Consider the following 22,390-nt stretch of genomic DNA (forward strand, 5'->3'; position numbering starts at 1 on the left):
GGGGGAGACTTACAATCTCACTAACTAGAATGCTATGCTTTTTTGTGTCAAAATTTTATTCTATGTTAAGCAATCGTAATTGGACTTATGTAGAAGTCACAACTATTTGAGGCCGGGCAATAGAATTTTGGTGTTAATGCATGTTAGAGACATAGTATGATGAACTATGCTCATGAAACATACCACACACACAAAAAATATGCAAAAGTGGTGGTCTAATCTCATCCATACTTATGTTGATTTTTCAATCAACTAACCTTAGGATATAGAGATATCATAGGTCTATGACATGAATGCATAAAGAAGGGGAATGAGATGAAGAGGGAGGGCAAATGGATAAAACTCAAATCAATTAAAAGTATTTTTAAACAATTAAAAATATTCACAAAATCAATTAAATCATGAAAAATATTAATAATGATCCAAAAAATATTTTTAATTCAAAATATGAAAGAGGATTTTATTTAAATTTTTTTGGTGAAACTCTCATATTTTTTGGTTCAATATTAAAATTAATATGAATTAATGAAAATCAAAGGAATAAAAATTAAAATCAAAAAATCAGAAAAATGTGGACCACTTGATCTCCCTCATTAATTGAGGTGGCAGATCAAGTGGTCTGAAACGCGCGTTCCACCAAACACACGAGTCAACGAGCTGTACCAATGGTCACAATGGGCGCTCAGGATTAAAACATTTCAAACTCATCTAATGGATCTGAACGCTTCCAGCTCATCGCCGGGGCCAAAGGCCGATCATCTTCTCCTATGACCCTGGTCGAACTGGTTCAGTCATCACCACATCATAAATGAAAAAAGAGGACATGATCTGAAAGATAAAATGGCGTAGATCACGAATATCACCTCAATTTTAACTAACTCCAAATATATAGAGAGAGATATGTAGTTGAATTTTGAGGTGTCTCAATTGAGTTGCTTCAATTTGACCTCAAAGCAACTCAATCTTCTTGCCTACATTGGTAGGACTTTAGACAACCAAAGATCCAAGAGAATTGATGAGAATTGAGTGAGAATCGAAAAGAAGAAAAAATCTGGAAAATACCTTCAATGCTCTGTAGAACTTGATCTTTTTTGCTTCAATTCGTGTTTGATCTTGCTCAAGTAGCTTGCAGAAGTGGCTTAGGATTGGTACAAAGCTTTAGATCCTGGAGTTTTTGAATCTCCAAACAGTGAGATTCAAACTCAATTTTCAAATGAAAATTCTCAGGTTTTCCTTTCAAATGTGAGGGTTTGAAGTGTGGAGGCAAAGCTGGCGCGCAAAGGATCCTTTGAAATGAGCACAGATGGTCTCTATTTATAGCAAAATGGAATGTTATTTGCACACTTGAAAATTTGTCCAATTTTAGCAATGCCATGTTCATGCTTGCATGGGCGTGTATAGGCCCATGAAGCCACTCAATTAAGTCCAAAACCAACTACGCTGAGGTCTAAATGAAGCTTGAATGGCAAGGTAAAGTTAAATGATCACTTGAAGTTTGAATCTTGCCAACTGATACAATTGTGTTTACACCATGCGCAAACCCCTCAAACTTCATCCAAAGTGAATGAATTAGGACTATTTAGAAAGCTTAGATCAAGAGGAACAACTCTTATGTTGAACACTTTTCCATTTGGAACTTGTATCAAGGTGAACTTTGAGGTGGAAGTTTGGAAATTTCAACATGTTGAAATTTTTTCTAAGTGTCAAGTCATATACTTCATTACTCCACCTTGCTTAACTTTTTATGTGAGCTCCAAATGAGAAAAGCGTCTTCATAAAAGTTGTATCTCTTTCGAAGACCTTCAAAATGGTAACAAATTTGACATCATTTGGATTTATAATGAGTGAGTTATGCATTTTTGAAGTTGAGGAAAATCACTTGTTCAATGGTATTGGTCCAAAATGACCTATAATGTATCCTCATATCACACGCTCATAAAAGTTGAATTATCCCTCACTCCAAACATAAACGTTGAAGTAGACATATTTAATTTGATTTTTCAAATTTTAAATATTTCATCTAATAAAAATTGAGCAAGTTATGGTCTTGGGAAGTTGACTTTAAAATTAGGGTTTAGACAAAATGACTTATAATGTTTCAACATAGAAAATGACTTTCCAAGCAAAATTAGCTCTATACCTCAACATGAAAGTTTATTGGAATGTCATTTAGAGTAAATTTTCTCTTGGATTAATTTTCATATGATGAAAATAGTAGGAGATACGGTCTAGGGAGGCCCAGTTTTGATCAGATGAATTCATCTGGCCAACCACCATCAACCAACTTGCTAGCTTGAACTTCTCTTGACTTTTTAGGATCATGGTAGATCATATATGTATAATATGATGGAATTTTGAAGTGTCCCTTGATAAATTTGATCAATTGGTAAGGAAGCTTGTTGAAGAAGTTACTCAAGATACTCAGACAAACTAGGGTTTCCAAGGCAAACCAACTCCAAATTCTTGAAGAAATATTGATCAAAATAACATGTAAAGATCATGGGGACTCATATATGATGCTTAGATCCATTTTGTATCATTCCTTTATTGTGCTCTTAGCCATGAGGGTCTTAAACCCTATATATGAACTTGATGGATCAATGGTGATCATGCCCTACCAATAAAAGAGTTAGGCAAATGCAAAGACATATTTTTGGTATTTTGGTTAGTAAAAATGATAATATACAAGTATGATACAATCACATAGTGCTTGGTGATCTCTCCCAAAACAAACCCAATGAAAGAGGGGTAAGGAGGATGCCAAGGTATGATCCCAATGCTTATGCATATGATGAAATTGCATGAGGGATCTTAGGGTCAAAAAATTGGGGTCTTACACATATACCTTCCCATAGTCATCACTTTTCATATCATCACACCCATTAGGAATAATCACCGCAAACTCCTTGACTAAGCTTTCATAACAAGGGCCAAATTTAGTGACAATCTTCATCAGCCCTGTAGCGGTAAATTCATGACTATCAAGCTATGGATAAACTTAACGTCAATAAAACCAGAGTCGCCACCACGCTTTTATTGTTTCTAAAGGAAAAGGGAAAAGTACAACCAAAACCTGAAGATAAGAAGTTTTCAAATCAAAACTAATAAAATGTCAGAGATTACAGGTAGGGGGTTGGTTACACAGAGGGAAGGTGTTAGCACCCAAAGTATCATACATACTCCTAGGGAGCCCTTTTTTATGTGTGCATATGTGTTTGGTATAAAAGATGTTTGATAAAATAGAGTGTATGGATGAGAAAAGAATTTATTTATTATATTTTTGTGTTTGACAAGACCTTCGTACTTGTGCCTATGTATCAACATAAAAATGAGGGATCAAAACCTCGTAGTTCGTGGTAAAAATTTCAAATAAGTTGGTGGGTTGGTTTTAACAAATGTTTAATAAGAAAAGGCACAAAGGGTCAAAAGTTTGAATGGAGTTGTTAGTTCTTTTTGTCTTTTGAAATTTTAAGTCAATATGATTAAATTTGTTTATAAATTTTATTTAAGAAAGAGTTTAAAAATTCAGTGGCATAAGGCCAAAGTTTCTAATCATTAAAGCAAAGTCTAAGTTTGAAATTACAAGCAAAGACAATTTTTTTTGAAAAGGGGGAGAAATTTTGAAATTAAAGAAGTGGGAGGAGATGAAAAGGCTATCCTAAGCAAAAATTTAAACGTTAAGGGTTGAAAAGATCTGAACAATGGGATGCAATCCAACAGACAAGAATGTCATATAAAAATCCATTTTCCTTTGAACTTTTATCAAGCAATAATCAATAAGCAATGATCAATATCCAGACATCATGAAGATCAAGGCATCAAATAAAGATAGCCACATCTAAGCAAGCAATTCCAATAGCTAGCAGTCTTCATTGTCTACCCATGTATCAGATGAAACATTCCTTGATCAACTCAGAGCAAAGCATCAGACATAAGATCAAATTAACAATTAAGCACAAAGACAGAGTAGCAGATGGACCCAAGCAATTCCCAAGGCTTGTATCAGATGAAGGCACAATTCACAATAGCTTAGTCTCAGAATGTTGGCATTGGCCAAGTCCTTTTTGCACAGGAAATGTTGCCTAATCCTAAGTCCAAAAGTTCAAATCAAGTTCAACAGTCCACCAGATGTTTTTTAGGGTTTTTGTTATTATTAGGTATTTTAAGGTCCTAAGACCACAAACAAAACCAAAACACACAAACATATATATATATATATATATATATTATATATATATATATATATATATATATATATATATATATATATATATATATATATATATTATATATATATATATATATATATAATATATATATATATATATATTATATATATTATATATATATAATCACAAGATAGGGATCAAATGAGCAAAGTGAAAATGACATAATCATAAACAAGTTATATGAAATATAAATGGCAATGAATGATAAATGACTGAAATTTAAATTGCGTAATAGTAAATGACTTGAAAGTAAAATAATATTAATAAGAGTTAGTCAAAGGTTAATCAAGTGTTAATGGTGATTTTTAATTGATTAAGTCATTCTTTGGAGAACACTCAACCATTCATTCATAAGTATGAATCCTTCAACCAAGACATCTTCCATGAGAAGGGCTCAAACTTTGATAATTCAATAAGTATGCCACTAGCTCCCATGAAAGGTAAAAAGGTCAAGTCTCCACACAATGCCATGAAGAGTGGGAGACTTATAATCTCACTTACTTGAATGTTATGCCTTGGGGGTCAAATTTAGCTCTATATTAAGCAATCATAATTGGACTTATGTAGAAGTCACAACTATCTGAGGCCGGGAAATAAAAATATAGGTGTTAATGCATGTTAGAGATTTTATATGAAGAACCAAACTCCTAAAACATACCACACACTAAAAGGAAAGATCAAGAGGGAGGGACCTATCTCAGTCATACTTATATTGATTCATCTGACACAAGGTTATCAATGAACCAATTATCATTTAGACATTAGAGATTTCATTGGTCAAATGAGGGAATGGGGAAGAATAAGGATGAATATGAAAAGGGAGGGGAAGATAGAAACACAAATTGGTCATGGGAGGAGTTTCATCAAATTAAAACCATTCATTCATTTTGGGAGATGAAATGTACATTTCATCAATCCCCTAAATCCAATGGTTTTGATCCAACAAAAGTCAAATCAACCTTGACCAAGGCCCAAACAGAAGGTCAAACATCACAAGACCATAAAAATGTATCAACAACATTTTTAAACATTTAGTCAATTAAAATAAATTTAAAAGAGGATTAAATGCATTTTAATTTGGTCAAAACCTAAAACCCGTTTAAAATACCAAATAAATGGGCAAGGGATTTATCCTAGGTCAAACAAGGTCAAAGGACCTTATAAAAAAAGTTCCACTATTTTTAAAAAATCAAAAGTATTTTTAACAATTTAAAATATGCATAAAAACATTTAATTCATGAAAAATATCAAAATTAATCCAAAAAATAATTTTAATTCAGAATATGGAAGCTAAAAATATTTAAAGATTTTTGGTGATAGTCCCATATTTTTTGGATTAAAAATGAAATTTCTATGAATTAAATAAAATAAGTGGATTAAATGGAAATTCAGAAAATACAAAAAAACAAGGGCCATCAGATCTCCCTCACGACGCCTTGCAGTCAACATGTTGCAAACTTGGTATTTAAAAGCGAAGGTTCAGATTAAAACGTGGGATGATGATCAAAGGGTTCTGAACATGCCAACACACCACCAGAGCTAGGGCTCCAGTCATCTTCTCCAGTGGACCTCACCGGACTGGTCTATCACCAACCAAACGGAAAATGAAAAGTGAGTACATGTTTTGGAAGGAAAAATTCTCAGGAGCACGACTCTGACCTCCATTTCTTCCAATTTCAGGTATATAAAAAGATACAGGGACTTGAAATTGAGGTTCATGATCTGAGTTGCTTCGATTTGACCTCAAAGCAACTCAATCTTGTTTCCTACATTGGTAGGACTTCAGGCAACCAAAAATCAAATAGAATGGTGAAGAATTGAGAGAGAATCGAAGAGAGAAAGTTTCTGGAAAATCACCTTCGAGTAGCTTGAATATGGCTTGATCTTGCTTCCAATTGGCCTTGGCTCGACTCTAGAAGCTTGCAGGAAGTGAATTAGATCAAAGAAGGGCTTGGATTCTTAGATTTTCAATCTCAAAACAGAAGGACATTTGAAACTCAATTTCAAATGAAATTTTCAAGTTTATCCTTTAATGTAGGTTAGGGAGGCAATGGTTCAATGCTTGGGCAAGCAGGGATCCCTTTTCTGATCACAATGGCCTTGTATTTATAGTGTATCAAGTTGCTTTTCACACACTTTGAAAATTTACCAATTTTAGCAACTTTGGTACATGGATGCATGGGCATAAGGAATGATGCAATCTAACTCCAATTCAGGCACATGGAGTACTAAAACCATATCATGTAAGCATGCAAAAGGAAATGGATAATTGAATTCAAATCTTGCCAAAACAATCCTATGAAAGGAACCACGCACAAGTCCCTTAATCCTGGTCAAAATAAGGTGATCTTAGACTTTTTGGAAATGTGAGATCAAGGGGAACAACTTTCATGTTAAACACTTTTCCATTTTAAGCTTGGACCTTGATGAATTTTGAAGTGGATGTTTGGAAAATCAAACATAATTGAAATTTTTCTAAGTACCAAGTCAAATGTTCACTTCTTCCAACTTGAATAACTTTTGCTATTCAAATGAAAAAACTTCCTTCATCAAAGTTGTATCTCTTTCAAACCTATTAAATTTGGTCATAAATTTGACCTCATTTTGATTTGGCATGAAGGAGTTATAGATTTTAGAAGTTGAGGAAAATTGCTTGTTCAATGGTAATGGCCCAAAATGACCTATAATGTTTCCTCTTTGCACATGCTCTTGCAAGTTGAATTTGAAGTTTCTCAAAGAATCAAAGTTGTTTATTACATATTTAATTTTATCATTAAAATTGTATGGCTTTAATATCCTAAAAATTGAGAAAGTTATGGTCCTTGGAAGTTGACCTCTTAACTAGGGCACAAACAAAATGACCTATAATCTTTCATCATAAAAAATGATTTTCCAAGCAAAACTAGCTCTTGACCTCAACATAAAAGTTGTTTGTAATGTCATAAGGAGTAACGTTTCTCTTGGAATCATTTTTATATGGTAAAACGTGTAGGAGATAGGGTCTAGTGAACCCTAGTTTTGACCAGTTGACTTTCTTTGGTCAACTACCATGAACCAACTTGCAAACTTGAAGTTATCTTGATCTTTGGAATCATGAAGGATCATATATGTATAATATTGTGTGAGATGTAGTAACCCTTGATATATTGGACCAATTGTTGAAGAAACTTATTGAGGAAGTCACACAAGATACCCATATGAATTAGGGTTTTCAAGGCAAAACAAGCTTCAAACTCTTGATGATTTCTTGATCCAAATGATAAATGAAGAACATGGGGACCCATACATGATTTATAGAACCAATATTAACCATTTATTGATTGACCTCCTTTTACTTAGGGTCTCAAACCCTAGTTGTGAGCTTGATGAGGCATTGGTGGATGCACACACTACCTACAATAGAAACAAAGCTATACATAGATTTTTTTTTTTGGAATTTTGGTTAGTAAACTAATAAATACAAAGTATGATACAATAAAATGTGCTTGGTGATCTCTCTCAATGCATACCCAATGAATGAGGGGTAAGGAGGATGCCAAGGTGAGATCCCAATGCCAATGCATATGATGAGATAACATGAGGGATCTTAGGGTCAAAATTGGGGTCTTACAAACCCAACAACTTCTATAAGTTCTACAACCTCCTTACACTTTATTACATCCTTACCCAATTCCCTCTCTAGAGATACCCTCCTTTGAATGGAATATTTCCACCTTTCAGCATTCTTCACATAATGTAAAGAAGCATAATTCAGCTTTCCTCTTTCTAGTAGGGGTATCAACTTTACTCCATGATCTAGTATGACCAACAAGAGATTTTACTATGGAGCTTCTAAAAGAAGTGCCTTTCAAACCACCAGGTGAGCCACTAGAGAAAATATTTCATCAAAGTCTACTCCTTCCATTTGGGTGTATCCTTGAGCAACAAGTTTGGCTTTGTTTCTGGTAACAACCCCTTGTTCATAAGACTTGATCTTGTACAACCATCTAGTGTCAATAAATTTGTTCCTTCAGGTCTTGGAACCAAATCTCACACCTCATTTCTTTTGAATTGGCCAAGTTCATCTTGCATAGAATTAATCCAAAATTCATCAGTCAATGTCTCCTTGATATTCTTAGGTTTAAATTTAGAAACAAAATAGGCATTTGACATAACTTTCCTTGATCTGGTAACTATCCCTTCATTTAGATTTCCTATAATAAGCTCCTTAGGATGATCTTTCTGAATTCTGATGGAAGACCCTTTGTTAGTTAACTCAGTCTCTATAGGTTCAGTAATAGCATTTGAGTCTGTAACATCTTTTGTAACATCATTCATTGATGTTTCAACATCATCTATGACATCAACTTCGTTATTTGAGTCATCCACAATAATGTTTATGGATTCCATCATTACCTTGGTTCTAGAGTTGAAAACTCTGTATGCTCTACTGTTTGTAGAGTACCCTAGAAAAATCCCCTAATCACTTTTAGGATCCATTTTATCCTTTGCTCATGATCTGCAGAATATAACATCTACTTCCAAATACATGGAAATATTTCACAATTGGCTTTCTTCCTTTCCATAGTTCATACAGAGTAGCTGATGTGCCAGATATGATAGTCACTATATTAAGGCTATATTAGGAATTGTTCATGGCTTTAGCCCAAAAATGATATGGTAGTTTCTTAGCATGTAGCATGACCCTGGCACATTCTTGAATGATCCTATTCTTATGTTCAACCACACCATTCTGATGAGGGGTGATGGGTGAAGAGAACTCGTGACTAATTCCTCCAGAGGTGCCAAATTCCTCAAACTTGTTATTTTCAAATTCCTTCCCATGGTCACTTATAATTCTGACAATGCCACAATCCTTCTCTCTTTAAATATTTTGACAAATTTCTTTAAACACTTTAAACACTTATGACTTTTCTTTAATGAAGTTTACCCAGGTGAACCTTGAGAAGTCATCAACAACAACATAGGCATACCTCTTTCCTCCTAGACTTTTAACTTGCATAGGTCCCATCAAGTCCATATAAAGTAGTTCCAGGACTTTTGAAGTGGTCAGATGTTGGAGCTTCTTGTGTGAAATCTTTGTTTGCTTCCCTATTTGACATTCACCACAGATTCTTTCTTCATCAACTTTCAGTTTTGGGATTCCTCTGACTACTTCCTTTGACACAACTTTCTTCATACCTTTCAGATGTAAGTGACCAAGCCTTTGATGTCATAACTTAGTCTCATCCTCTTTTGACATTAGGCATGTGGAGAGACAATTTGTTTCTTGAGGAGTCCATAAATAGCAGTTATCTATTGATCTGAATCCCTTCATGGTAACTTCATTCTTCTCATTTGTTACCACACATTTAGATTTACTGATGTTCACTTTGAGGCCTTGGTCACAAAGTTGACTAATACTTATCAAATTAGTAGTTGACCCTTTAACAAACAGTACATCCTCAAGACTAGGTGGTTCTGGATAGTCCAACTTTCCAACACCCTTTATATCCCTTTTTTTGATCCATCTCCAAAGGTGACATAGCTATTAGAACATGACTTAATATTCACCAAAAATTTCTTGACTCCAGTCAGGTGTCTAGAGTAGCCACTATTGAAATGCCAATCCTCTCTAGAAGAGGTTCTGAGGGAGGGTTGAGCTATGAGTCTTGACATACCATTTTTGGGAATCCATCTTTTCTTTGTTTTCACCACAGTTTGTTTTCTTCTGGGTTGTGAAGCAGATTTAGGATAGCCATATAATTTGTAGCAATAGGGTTTTATGAGATCAAACTTCCCACAATAATGACACTTCCATCGTTGGGTCTTGTTTCCTGAGTAAACCTCTTGATGCCCTTACTGATGTTTGAACATTTGATTTGACATATGTTATTCATGTTTTCTTTTAGATTGAACAAAGTTCATAGAAGATCCTTTTCCTTTGTTCATCCCAACTATATTATCATACCCTAGACCTCGAACATTTCCAGCATTCTTACCAGTTTGAAGGATTTCATCCAGCACATCAGAACTACTCTTAAGTATTCTTACAGACTTAGTCATATTGTCAAGTTTTGAATTGAGCAATACAACTTCCTCCTTCATATCAGAGATGATAGATAGATGTTCCACTTTCTATGCCTGTAGTTGAGCAATAACTTTCTTTTGATCTTCTCCCAGTTTACAGATTCTTCACTTTTGATGTACAACTCCTTGTAAGATTCAACAAGTTCCTCAAATATGAGTTCCTCATAATTAGAATCTTCATCAGAATCATAAATTCTAGTCAGGGCAGTAACCTGTTTGGCAGGTTACACTTTAGGATCACTTTATGAATCATCTTCTGACCAAGAAATAGACTGACCCTTCTTCTGTTTCTTGAGATACGTGGGGCACTCAGCTCTTATGTGACCAAACCCTTCACATCCATGACATTGGATTCCTTTTCTTTGGTTAGTCTTTTCTTCAGTTTTGGATCTTCTGCTAAAATCCTTATTTTTATTGATGTCAAATGACTTGTTCTTGACATTAAATTTTGTCTTCCATTCCATCTTCTTCATCACTTTGTTGAATTGTCTTCCAAGTAATAATACAATAGCATTAGATGTCCCTTCATCTGTATGCATGTCACATTCATCCTCGAAGTCTTCAATATTAGAAATAAAGGTTGTGCTTTTCTTCATTTCAGATTTTTCACCGATACCTAACTAAAAGGTATGAAGAGATCCCATCAATTTATGATCTTTCATGTTGTTTATATCTAGAGCTTCTTCAATGGTAGTTACCTTCATGTCAAATCTCTTTAGAAGAGACCTAAGGATTTTTCTGATCCCCTAGGGAACTTGAGGCATTGGCTATCTCAATTATATTCATGTGAAAGTCATGAATACTCTCATCCTCCTTCATTCTTAAGTTCTCAAACTTGGTGGTAAGAAGTTGAAGTCTTGACATCTTCACCTTAGAGGTTCATTCATAGGCAGTCTTCAAGATCTCCCAAGCATCTTTAGCAACAATGCAGTTGTTTATTAGTCTGAAGATGTTCTTGTCTACTCCATCGAATAGGGCATTCAGTGCTTTGGAGTTTCCTTGAGCTAGTTTATCATCTTCATCATCCCAGTCTTCCTCAGCCTTTAGCACATCAGTAATCTTACCATCTTTATCTCTATTCATTGGTGGATCCCATCCCTTGACCATAAATTTCCAAGCCTTGTTGTCCATGTATTTGATAAAAGCCACCATACGAGCTTTCTAGTAGTCATAGTTGGATCCATGAAGAATTCGTGGTCTGTTCATAAATCCTCCTTCCTTGTCCATTGTACCAGAAAATATCTTCCCTGAATCTCACCCAAACACAGAGTAAGATGCCTGCTCTGATACAATTGAAATTTTGGTATGTAGATATCAGATGTCCTAAGCGATGTCGAGACACTGATATCTTATTAATGTACAATAACAAGCTATATTACATATAAGGGAATATAAAATAACATAACACACAAAGTTGTTAACCCAGTTCGGTGTACAATAACACCTACATTTAGGGGCTACCAAGCTAGGGAGGAAATCCACTAAATAGTATCAGTTCGTAGACCTTCTGCAAACTATATCCAATTTGTAGTCTACACCCTAATCACTACCCATGCTTAACTTTTACCTAAGACACTTCTAGGTGTGAGATCCTTCTCACTTCCCTTTCAATCACAACATTGACAATTCAAACAATTCCAAGAAATTATGAAGTCACACTTCACAGACACACAATCACTCAATGCTTAAAAGCTTATGAGTGCTTGACAATCCTTATAATCAATTAACACAATCCTACTCATATATCAAGATGATATTAGAGAGGATCACAAATAACACGTCCACTCAAACCCTAACAACACACTGATATCTTCTTTTCTTTATACTTCAATTAGGTTTTAGACATTCTACATATAGATATAAAATGAACTGGATTTGGTCCTTGTTCACGAAGTGAAACAACTGCACAACGTTAGGTTACCAAACAAAAGTTTCCTAAAATGTCTCAACATTTAGAAAACAAAATAAGTTTAAAATTAATTAGAATCTTTGATTCCTCACTCATGGATGCCACATGGGATTACTTAATATTCCAAGAATATTTTGTGATCAGTTAAACAATCAAACGTTGCCAAGAGTAAAACCTGTTTCAGACAATATGTCGAATCTACATGTTAGGACATGTTCTTTAACATGTTGCATCTATGTTAGTTTTACCAAAATTACTGCCAATCATAAATACAAAGAGTTAACAATTTCCATGCCACATTACTCAATTTTCAAGATATATACAAGTTCACTCAAGCCCTAATCAAGATTTCATCAAGGTTTTCTCATTATGTCATCATCATGACTTGGAATGTAAAAGTATCAAGTTTGCAAGAGGTGTACAAGTGTGGTTGACCTGATTTATAAGTATGCCTTACTTTTGGTCCAAGTTCTATAACTTCTTCAATTTTCATCCAAATAACAATATTATTTTATCTAAATGTGCCTTTTTTGATCCTCTACAACTTTTATTCAAGGGTCAAACATTAATTCATCCATTTAAGACCTCATTTGTGCCATTGGGCAAGTTGCAAATTTGGGCCAAAACCATGCCAATTACCCTGCTTTCCACGCTTGCCATTTTTAGCTCAATTATCCTTTTGACCCCATTCTTTTTGCATTATGTTAATATTATGGCAAAGATCATTTGTTCCAAATTTGGTTCAAAATTCACGAAGGAATCAAAAGTTATGGCATCATGAACATTGGACCTTAATATAACCTATCATGCTGCAAGGTGCTTAGCCATTTGCCTAGCCCATTTTTCAGGTCACAGCCTCAACTTCACAAGCCCACAACTTTCACCTCAAAGATCTTCTGGGATTGATTCTTTTTGCACCTTATTCTACCCCATGAAGTGATCATTTGGCTTAAATAAAATCACAAAATGCATGGGTGGATTGAGTTTGGCCTAAGCTTGAACTCGCTGATCCAACTCTATTTTGGTCTATGATCTATAATGTTTAAAACTGCACAAAACACTTTGGGACCATTTCTCACGTGTGCAAACCAATTACCCATGACCAAACGCATCTGAAGACAACTTGAAATGACCTAAAAAACTCAAAATGCACGAGTTTGGCACCAAAAATTCACATGTTCGGGGTCTAAAAATTTCCCACTCAATTCACACGAATTCGAGCCAATTTCGTGTGTATTTTGATCCCATTTCATTCCCTATAAATAGTGGAAGATATTGCATTCATTTTCAAGCTTTTAAATCAAAAGAAACCTTGCCACCATTGAAGCCCGTCACTCTTTTTTTATTCAAGCTATTTTCCTTCCAATTCTTTGCCCATAATCCTTCATCGGCATCCTCTGAAGGTGTTTTAAGCTTTTCTTTGATCTGAATTGTTCTGCAACCTTACTTTCGGATCCACCATTATTGACTTCTGAAACTTCAATCGAGAAGGTAGATACGAATTACCATTTCAAGCAAACCAGTTGCCATTCTATTCGTGAGGTTCCACTAATCAAAATCCCTAACCTTTTTGTCATTTCTTTTTGATATTAACCATTTAATTTTACTTTTAAGAACTAGGGTTCTTCGAGTTTCTGAGCAAATTCTCCCTGCTCATAGCAAATAAATTACTCTGATGTAGGGAGACATGAATGATGAAATGTTTCCGATCTGAATCCATGCTTGATTCATGGTAAAAATACGAGTTCATGACTTTGCAAAATTATGAATTGAGGTTGAAGACGACCACACTTCCCTCGTGTTTCAAACATTTCACTCCAATTTTCAAATATATGACCAATCATGCTTCAACACATGTTTTTTTTCAAATATTTTTGTCTCTTATTATCTGGTGTAGTGATCCTTATGGTGAGCGTGTTTTGACTTTGAATCTTGGCCACACTATCAGCTGACTAGACTTTAGTAGTCAGATCTAGTGGCTCTTGTTCTTTTACTTGTTTTAAGTTTAATTTAATTTTGTTTTTAATTCCTTTTTCTTCCAAAATTAATTTTAAATAGCTCCTTTATGTTTTTTAGTCCAACTTTTTTTTATAATTTCCTAAAAATACTTTCTATCACATACTACTTTTGCATATTATTTAAAATCATTTTTGCATTGTTTTGTCATTTACATATTTTTGTCTATCACATACTAGTTTTATTTCTCACTTAATTTTATTTTTGTTTTTTTATTTTAATCATTTTTAAACCTTTTTGATCCCAACTTTCGAGGTCAAATTTCTCATATTTTTGTTGACCTTCCACATTCTTCTTAGACTTTTATTTGATGCTTTGACCTCTCTTTGAGGTTTTTCCTTTTATTTTCTTTATTTAATCAATATTAATCATTTTTAATTCATTTTTGTTGACCTCTTGATATTTTGAGTTGACTTGATTGCTCGGTTGATGTCTTCTTCCTCATCTCAAATCATTGATAGATGGACTTGAGGTCAATCAACCTTCTTTGATCCAAAATTGTTGATAGATGATTATGAATCATATTTAATACTTTGCATATCAAAATCATAGGTTAACCCTCAATGCGCCATATTTTGAGTCCTTTGATTTGAGGATAGAATGATCCCATGTAATTGGCTTGATTCTCTCTTTCACTTCGTTCTGTCTTCATCCCTTTCCTTTTCTATGCTCATTGTGTGACATTGGTGTTTGAGATTAACTTTATGTTAATTCTTTATTTTGTCTGACACATACATTGTTATTGTCCCGATATCATTAACTAACCACTAACTTCTAACATTAATATTACTTTTTACCTTATTGCCATTTACATTATTGTCATTTAATTCAAGTCATTTAGGTTAATGCCATTTACTTAATGCACTTTAATTTTATGTCCCATTATTATCATATCACTTCATCGTAAGATATTCATATGTTACTCTTATCTAGTTTGGTTATTTGCTTTTTAATCTTAATGAATCAAAACATGATAAATTAACTTGGACCCAATCTTAATCATATGCTTGATCTGGAGTATTGAAGACCTTTTGGACTTTGGACTTTGGACTTTGACTTAGAATTTAGGCCCTCTGCTTAACTTGGAGTGATCTTGGACCCTGAGACCTTGTGGACACTTTGACTTGCATTTTGTTCTGGCTGAATCCATGGTTTTTGTGTTGATTCATATGCTTTATGACTATTGCCTCTTGCATTCATCTGCTTAGGTTTGACACACTCACACACACATGGCTTTCTCTTGGGCTACCTAGCAACGAGGCATCGAACAATACACTTTTCACCCACGTGACTTTCTCTTTGGCTACCCAACAATGAGACCCTAGGATAACTTTGTATGTTTATACATCCTTGTTTGTTCATTAATCCTACTCCCCTGATTTGGCTTGATCAAATTCATATTTGATCTTCTAAATTCCTTTCACCAGTTACACCTCCCTTTGTCTTTGTCAAGTGACCATAAGTCTCTTGGTTACTTTATAGGATTTGCCTCTACCACTTTGGAGCATTAGTCTTTCATCAAGTTAAAGACCCTCAGTGGACTACAACTTTCATCAGCAGTCATTCATCTGAATCATCTCCACCATCATCTTTGGGACCCTGCTCCAACAGCTTGTCAGTCATTGACTAGGTTTGCATGCCATGAGCCTTAAGCAATAGAGAATGATAAGAGGGGATCTTCCTTACACTTGTCTAAAATATCTTTGGTTACGTGACTAATGACCCAATTGCTCATAGTATTTGCCTATACTCATAGACTTTAATGCAATTCTAGTTATTTCATTATCAAGTCTGTGTCTAGCCTCTGTGGCTCCTCTCTTCAGATCCTTTTAGTTTAAACACCAATGAAATGTTTTTCTTTTCTAAGGTTGACACCTTCATGGTGATTCCATGGGTTGACACCTTTATGGTTATTCCCACTCTTTTCCACTTTAAGGTTGACACCTTCATGGTTACTCCATGGGTTGACAACCTTATGGTTATTCCCCTCCTTTGGTTTAAACACATTTTCTTTACCATGTTATACCCAATGCTTTGGTAAGACTCTTTCCATGTGAGTCTCCGACTTTGACAAATTCCTATTTTTTCCCTTAACATGTTAGACCCAATACTTTGGTAAGATCCTTGTCATGTGAGCCTCTGGCTTTGACAAGTTTCCTTTCTGCTGGTTTAAACACCATTGCAACTCCTTTTCTTTGGGACACACCTTTGTGGTTAACCCCCATCTTTTCTTTTGGTTTAAACACCACCCCCAGTCTTATCTTTTTCTCAGTCTTTGTCCTCCTAACTACGGAGCTCTAAATTTCTCGTTGCACTATGAGAATACATAGACACGAGGATACGAATCCTTGGTGAGTGTAGCACCTCAAATTTGCACCCACCATTTTGTACATTCATTTTCATTTTAGGTTATTAACATTAGCATTGTTCCACTGCATAGCATTGCATTGTCCATTGCCCTAGTGCAAGTCATCAGTCAAGACTGGTCAGAAGATCCAGTCGTGCAAGCAAGCAAGTGCATTTCCTATTGAAGCAAAGCCCTATGGTTAGTTCATTGAGTTCACATGACCTAGGGATCATCTTGAAGTGGTTTGGCCAGAGATTGGATGTTCAGAGATCATCAGTCATTGCACAATGCATCTGAAACCCTAGAAAGTCAACCAAAGTCAACTGTGCATTCAATCATGGATTTGAAGGTGGGAGATGGTTAGAGAGGCCTCATTCATGTCCATACAAGTCTCATTTGACATTTCAAACATCAACAATGAAGAATTTAAGGTCAGATGAAAAGTTTCCAAAAATAGTAAGTGACCTGTAATTTCAAATTGCAAAAAATGAAAAGGTCTTCTCCTCAAGATTACATGTCCAAGGAAGCTTCAAATGAAATTTTGTCCAACATGAAAGTTGAAGATCTTGCTCTCACCTTTCCAAAAAGTCCAAGAACATGAATTTCTCATATATGGTTGGGAAATTATGGATCAATCTTTGCCAAGTCAATTTGAAGTTCAAAAGGGGATAACTTTCACACCACAAGGCCAAATGAGATGGTTCTTTTTGTAACATTCTTGTTTTAACATGAGCTATCCAAATCATGCATCACATTTCATCAATTCTCATCACAAAAATATTGGATTTTTCACTTGAATTTCATTTGAATTTTGGAGGGAAATCTCCAATTTGAAAATTAAGCATTTCTCACACATTCCATCATGTGCATTTGGCTCCAAATGGATTTTGCAAGTGATTTGGCACATGATTCGTGCACTGTAGCAACATTTTTCATGCATGCAAGGTGAATTACCAAATTTGCATTACACTTGCATTTCACTAATACATTTGCATTTGGCTAATTGAGATTAGGAGAATGATTAGTGCAACATATATATAGACTAATCATAACAGAAAACGGATTAACATTCCATTTGGTTCAGATCTAGATCTATTTGCAATTTTCACCATTTTGCTCTCTCACTTTTTTCTGCGAATTCCTCCCAAAACCTTGCATTGTTCTTCATTGATTCATCATCCACAAGTGTTATTGGACCTTCTGCAAGCAAGAGTTCATCATTTTCGAGTAGAATTTGGAACTGTCAAAGCAAGCTTCATCAATGGAAAGTGAGGATTTGAGCTGCATTAAGCACGATTGAGCATTGATCCTTCTTCCATCCATTCACATAAGCATTGGAGAACACCTGTTTGGACCTTACAAAGCCTGAAATCCACGAATCCACTTCTGCACTTCAATTCAGGTCAGGAATCGATCCTCATAATTCATGAAATGTTTAGGTGCTTTTGGTAGATCCTTCATAGGTGAGTGCATTGAACTTTGAATCTTTGATTTTCATCAAGAAATAAGAAAGATATGCTGATTTTAAGATTGATGTACAAAACTTCTTTGGCTCGATCCGTGCATGATAGTGAGAATTAGGATAAATTGATGTTAGATTAGTGATGTGCTTGGAAAGACGAAGCCAATGGTATATTCATTCTTGATTTCTGGAATAAAATGTTCTTGAGCCTGGATTTGATGATGAACATTGCATGAACCCTAGATTTTCGTTTCCACATGCGTGCTAGATCCATTACCTCGCTTGCTGCATGAGATTTTCTGTTTATGCGCATGTATTGGCTGCATGTAGTACAGCGTGTCATTTTAATTGGTCCAGAGCGTTTCCCTGTGCCACATCACCTTTAATGAAACGCGGCGTTTCATTGTGAGAGCGCCACATTCAAATTCCAACATGGTTCGATCCTAGGCTCCGGACGTTTTCAACATTTGCTTTGGCTTTTTAATCATTTATGCTTCATGTTCACACCATGCCATTTCACATGTTTTTAATTTTTTCTCCATTTGAAAAATTCATAACTTCATGATGGATTGTCCAAATAATGTGAGGTTTTTTGCACCATTTTCCTCATGATGTCTAGAATTTAATGAGTATTTTTCCATGATTTGTGCCTGGATGGAATTTGTTTTGGCTTAGGGATTGTTCATGTGTGTATTTCCTTGACATGTCTTGCCATTTTGATTGTGAAATGATGAGCTTTTATCCAACACTCTTGAAATTTTTCATGCTTAAAATAGACATCTCAATGGACATTTTGGTATAGAGTTTGCATTTTTCCCATTCCTGGTTGATGAGATATGATATGTTGAATGTAGGTGTGACAATTTGTGTCACACCTTTGCTTGCTTGACTTGTTGATTTTCATTTGCCATGCCAATTGAATGCCAATTAATCTGATTTTTTGCATGTTGATACTTCTGGATGTTAGGATGACTCATGAAGTTTTGTAGAATTTTTGAGGGTATTTCCAATTTGTTTGAGATTTTTCTTTGTTGATTGGTCATGTTTGGACTTTTGATGAGTGTTGAACTTAGATGATTTGTGAAATGCTTGATGTTTATCATATGAACCTGAAATTTTGCATATTGATTCTAGACACTTTGAAGTTATTTGTGGCTTTGGATTGAGTCATTTATCATGTGTGGATTCTGTTTTATGCTTGTGTTAAGTTGATGTATGAAATGGTGCTTCCTTTGAGCTTGTTTTGCCTTGCCTTGCCTTAGGGAATTTATTTGCCATGCTTCCACTTATCTAAATGCATTGAATTTTGGTATCCTGATCATGTTATGAATGCTGTTTAGCTATGAGTTTTCTTGAGATTTATTGAATCATTTTTGAGTTGATGTGGATTGGTTCATTCTGTTTGCTTCAATGAGTTTTGAACTTGCATGCTTTGCACTAAATGCCTTGTGAAATGAAATTGGTTGATGATATGGATATGAGACCACTTGGATATTGTTCTTATTTGATTAATCTTGATTCATGCCAATTTTCATGTTCTGTTTTGAATTATTTCTCTCATTTTGACCCTAGGCCTTGTCCTAGAGGTTTGCCTCTCACATTTGAGCTTTGTTTCAGGTTAAAAAGCACAATTGCCATGCTTGATGATATTCACTCATTTGGAGTTGATCCATTGCTTGTTGATGACAAATCTTGAGTTTGTGTTGTAGGCTTTGAAGCTTAAGCTTAGGCTTTGTGGCTTGCACCTTTGAGCATTGATGCTTGTCTGTCCGTTTATGTACAGTTGACTGTTGACTTGTAACTGTCTGTTTGACTTTTGTTTGAGTTGTGTACTGATTATGCTGGATTATTTTCAGGTACCTTAGTTGCTATAGTTCATTGTGAACTTGCTTTTGCTTTGCTTGCTAGCTTGAGCATTGAGGTATAATGTCTCTAACTCCATGTAGTCTGGAAGACCTGGCCTGTTATTTGGTCAGGCACCTGTCTGAAGTCCTCCTTAAGAGGCAATGCTTGTGTTTGTTTATTTTTGTCCCCAAGCAGGAAAAGACCTCTATGAGGCAATTGGTAGATAAAAGAGATGTGCAATCCATCTCCTGCTATTCAGTTGAGTCATCCCTTTGCTCACACAACTGGTGTTGATGCATTGTGGATATTAACCCAAGATCTATGTTGAGTCAGTCATAAGTGTAGAAGGGTTCCAACTTTCTGAACCCACACTTTCATCTGTCTAAAAGCTCTCCCAGGCCAGGGATAAGAGCTGTGAGGCACACCCCTCACTTCCCATTTCATCTGCTTCACCCTAACTCTCAATGTTAGGGTTAAGAGCTAACATCACCTGATTCCAGATGGCTTGTGTTTCACAGCCTAACCCTTGTGTGAGCCCACTTTGTTTGTATATAGTGTGTGTTATTTGTGTGATTGTTTGCTTTGCCTGTGCTGTATAGGATAGCTTGCTCCCTGTGCAAGTTAGATAGTAACCTTAACTTAGGGATGATTTGCATGATAACATCTAGGCTCGAGTCGTAGTCTCCCTAGTTGTGTCTCCCTTTGTATCTGGTTAGGCTAGTCCTTTGTCCCTGCGTAGGGGAACTACGTCGCCCTGATCCTCATACCAGATGAGGTACGTAGGCAGGAGATGAGCTGATCTCTTCGGGCGCCTTTTTTGTTTTGTCTTGTATGTGTTAGGAGATGGATGTAAGACCAGCGATTGGCATTCCGTATCCTCTTGTTGTGTGCTTGGAGTCCGATGTAAGGCCAGCGATTGGCATTTGGTTTCCAATGTGCGTGTGTTTGGTTCGGAGTCTGATGTAAGTCCAGCGATTGGCATTCGGTTTCCATGTTTGCCTTTTTGTGTGGAGTTTGACGTAAGCCCAGCGATTGGCAGTCGATTTCCTGTGTGGTTTTGTTTGGCGTGCGTTAGCCGAGCTACGAGTGCTCTGATTCTTCTTTAGTCCGAGAAGATACGTATGCATAGGATGCGACATCCTAGCGAGCACGTTTTTCCCTAGTCCGAACTACGTCGACTCTGATGTCTGTGCCTGACAGACTACGTAGGCCTAGGATGCGATATCCTTCCGAGTTAGTTTCTCTTGTTTTCCTGTGTCTCTTTTCAGCCAGTGTTTGATGTTTGTTTGAGCAGTGTTTAGCAACCATTTTCCTTCCTTTTGTGCGTGGATCCCGTCGAGTACGACGGATGCGTAGGGGTGCTAATACCTTCCCTTCGCATAACCGACTCCCGATCCCATTCTCTTTGGTCGTGAGACCATGTCTTTTCAAGGTTTACTTCGAGCGTTTCCTTTCCCTCTTTTGGGATAAATAACGCACGGTGGCGGCTCTGTTGTTCTGTTTTCCCGCCGGTTTTTTCGCGTAATGCGACAGCTGGCGACTCTGTTGGAGATATTAGAGAAGTTGACCTCTTGCTGGTCCATCTTCCCTAAGCGAGTCTCTCCTAGCGCTCTCTAGAATAGGGTTTGGTTGGTGTTTGCTGTTATTTATTGCATTCATTTATTTATTGTTTGCATTTATGTTTGCATTCATTCATATTCATTTGTTCATCTGGCTGTGCTGTGTTTCTCTGTTTGGGGTGGGAGTTACTCGAGGTAAAAGGCCCAATACCTAGGCTATGAGTGAAATCTAGGAAACCTAGGAATAGAGTGATTCATGGGAAGCGGGTGATATGCGCCACTTAACGGAACATTGATATCACGAGCAGTTCAGACCCTGGTGGGATATTATCGTTACATACTTCGGGTGTGTATATGATGATATTCTGCGAAAGGTTATGTATGCTGCGTTTCTCTCGACTTTACCCTGGCCTAGATTACACCCGTGAGGGGGGAGGGAATGATCATTACAGGTACCGTTGGTGACTTGTTGGTGACTCTGGTTACTGGAGGTGACTTTGGTTCAGATGAACTTATGGGTACTTACTTTTGTCACGCCGGAATTCTGTCTGTGATATATATCAGCGGGTTCCATTTATTTCGGATCCCCGGGTTGAATTTGAGAGTACTTGTTCAGAGGATCTGGTTGTCATCCGTTCAGTGGATGTTCCTGTGATGATAAGTGATGTAATCTCCGGTTCCGTTTATTTCGGAACTTCCCAAGTCGGATTTATGGTGACTTAGTCCCTCAGATGACTGTGACTGGTCCAGAGACTTAATGGGTCTTCAGATGACTTGGAAGATGGCACAGTGACCTGCCTGCATGCATTTGCATCATTATCATTTCGCATTCATCTGCATTCAACTCGTGTCTACCCGTACTCGGGGTCCATCTTTGATTAAGATTCTGGTTGAGAGTCAGCCAGATGTCAGAATGTTGTTGATGAAAAGTTATTTGTCTTAGTGACGCTAGAA

The sequence above is a fragment of the Lathyrus oleraceus genome, chromosome 4 (genome assembly GCF_024323335.1).
Source record: "Lathyrus oleraceus cultivar Zhongwan6 chromosome 4, CAAS_Psat_ZW6_1.0, whole genome shotgun sequence".
In the NCBI taxonomy this organism is placed as follows: domain Eukaryota; kingdom Viridiplantae; phylum Streptophyta; class Magnoliopsida; order Fabales; family Fabaceae; genus Lathyrus; species Lathyrus oleraceus.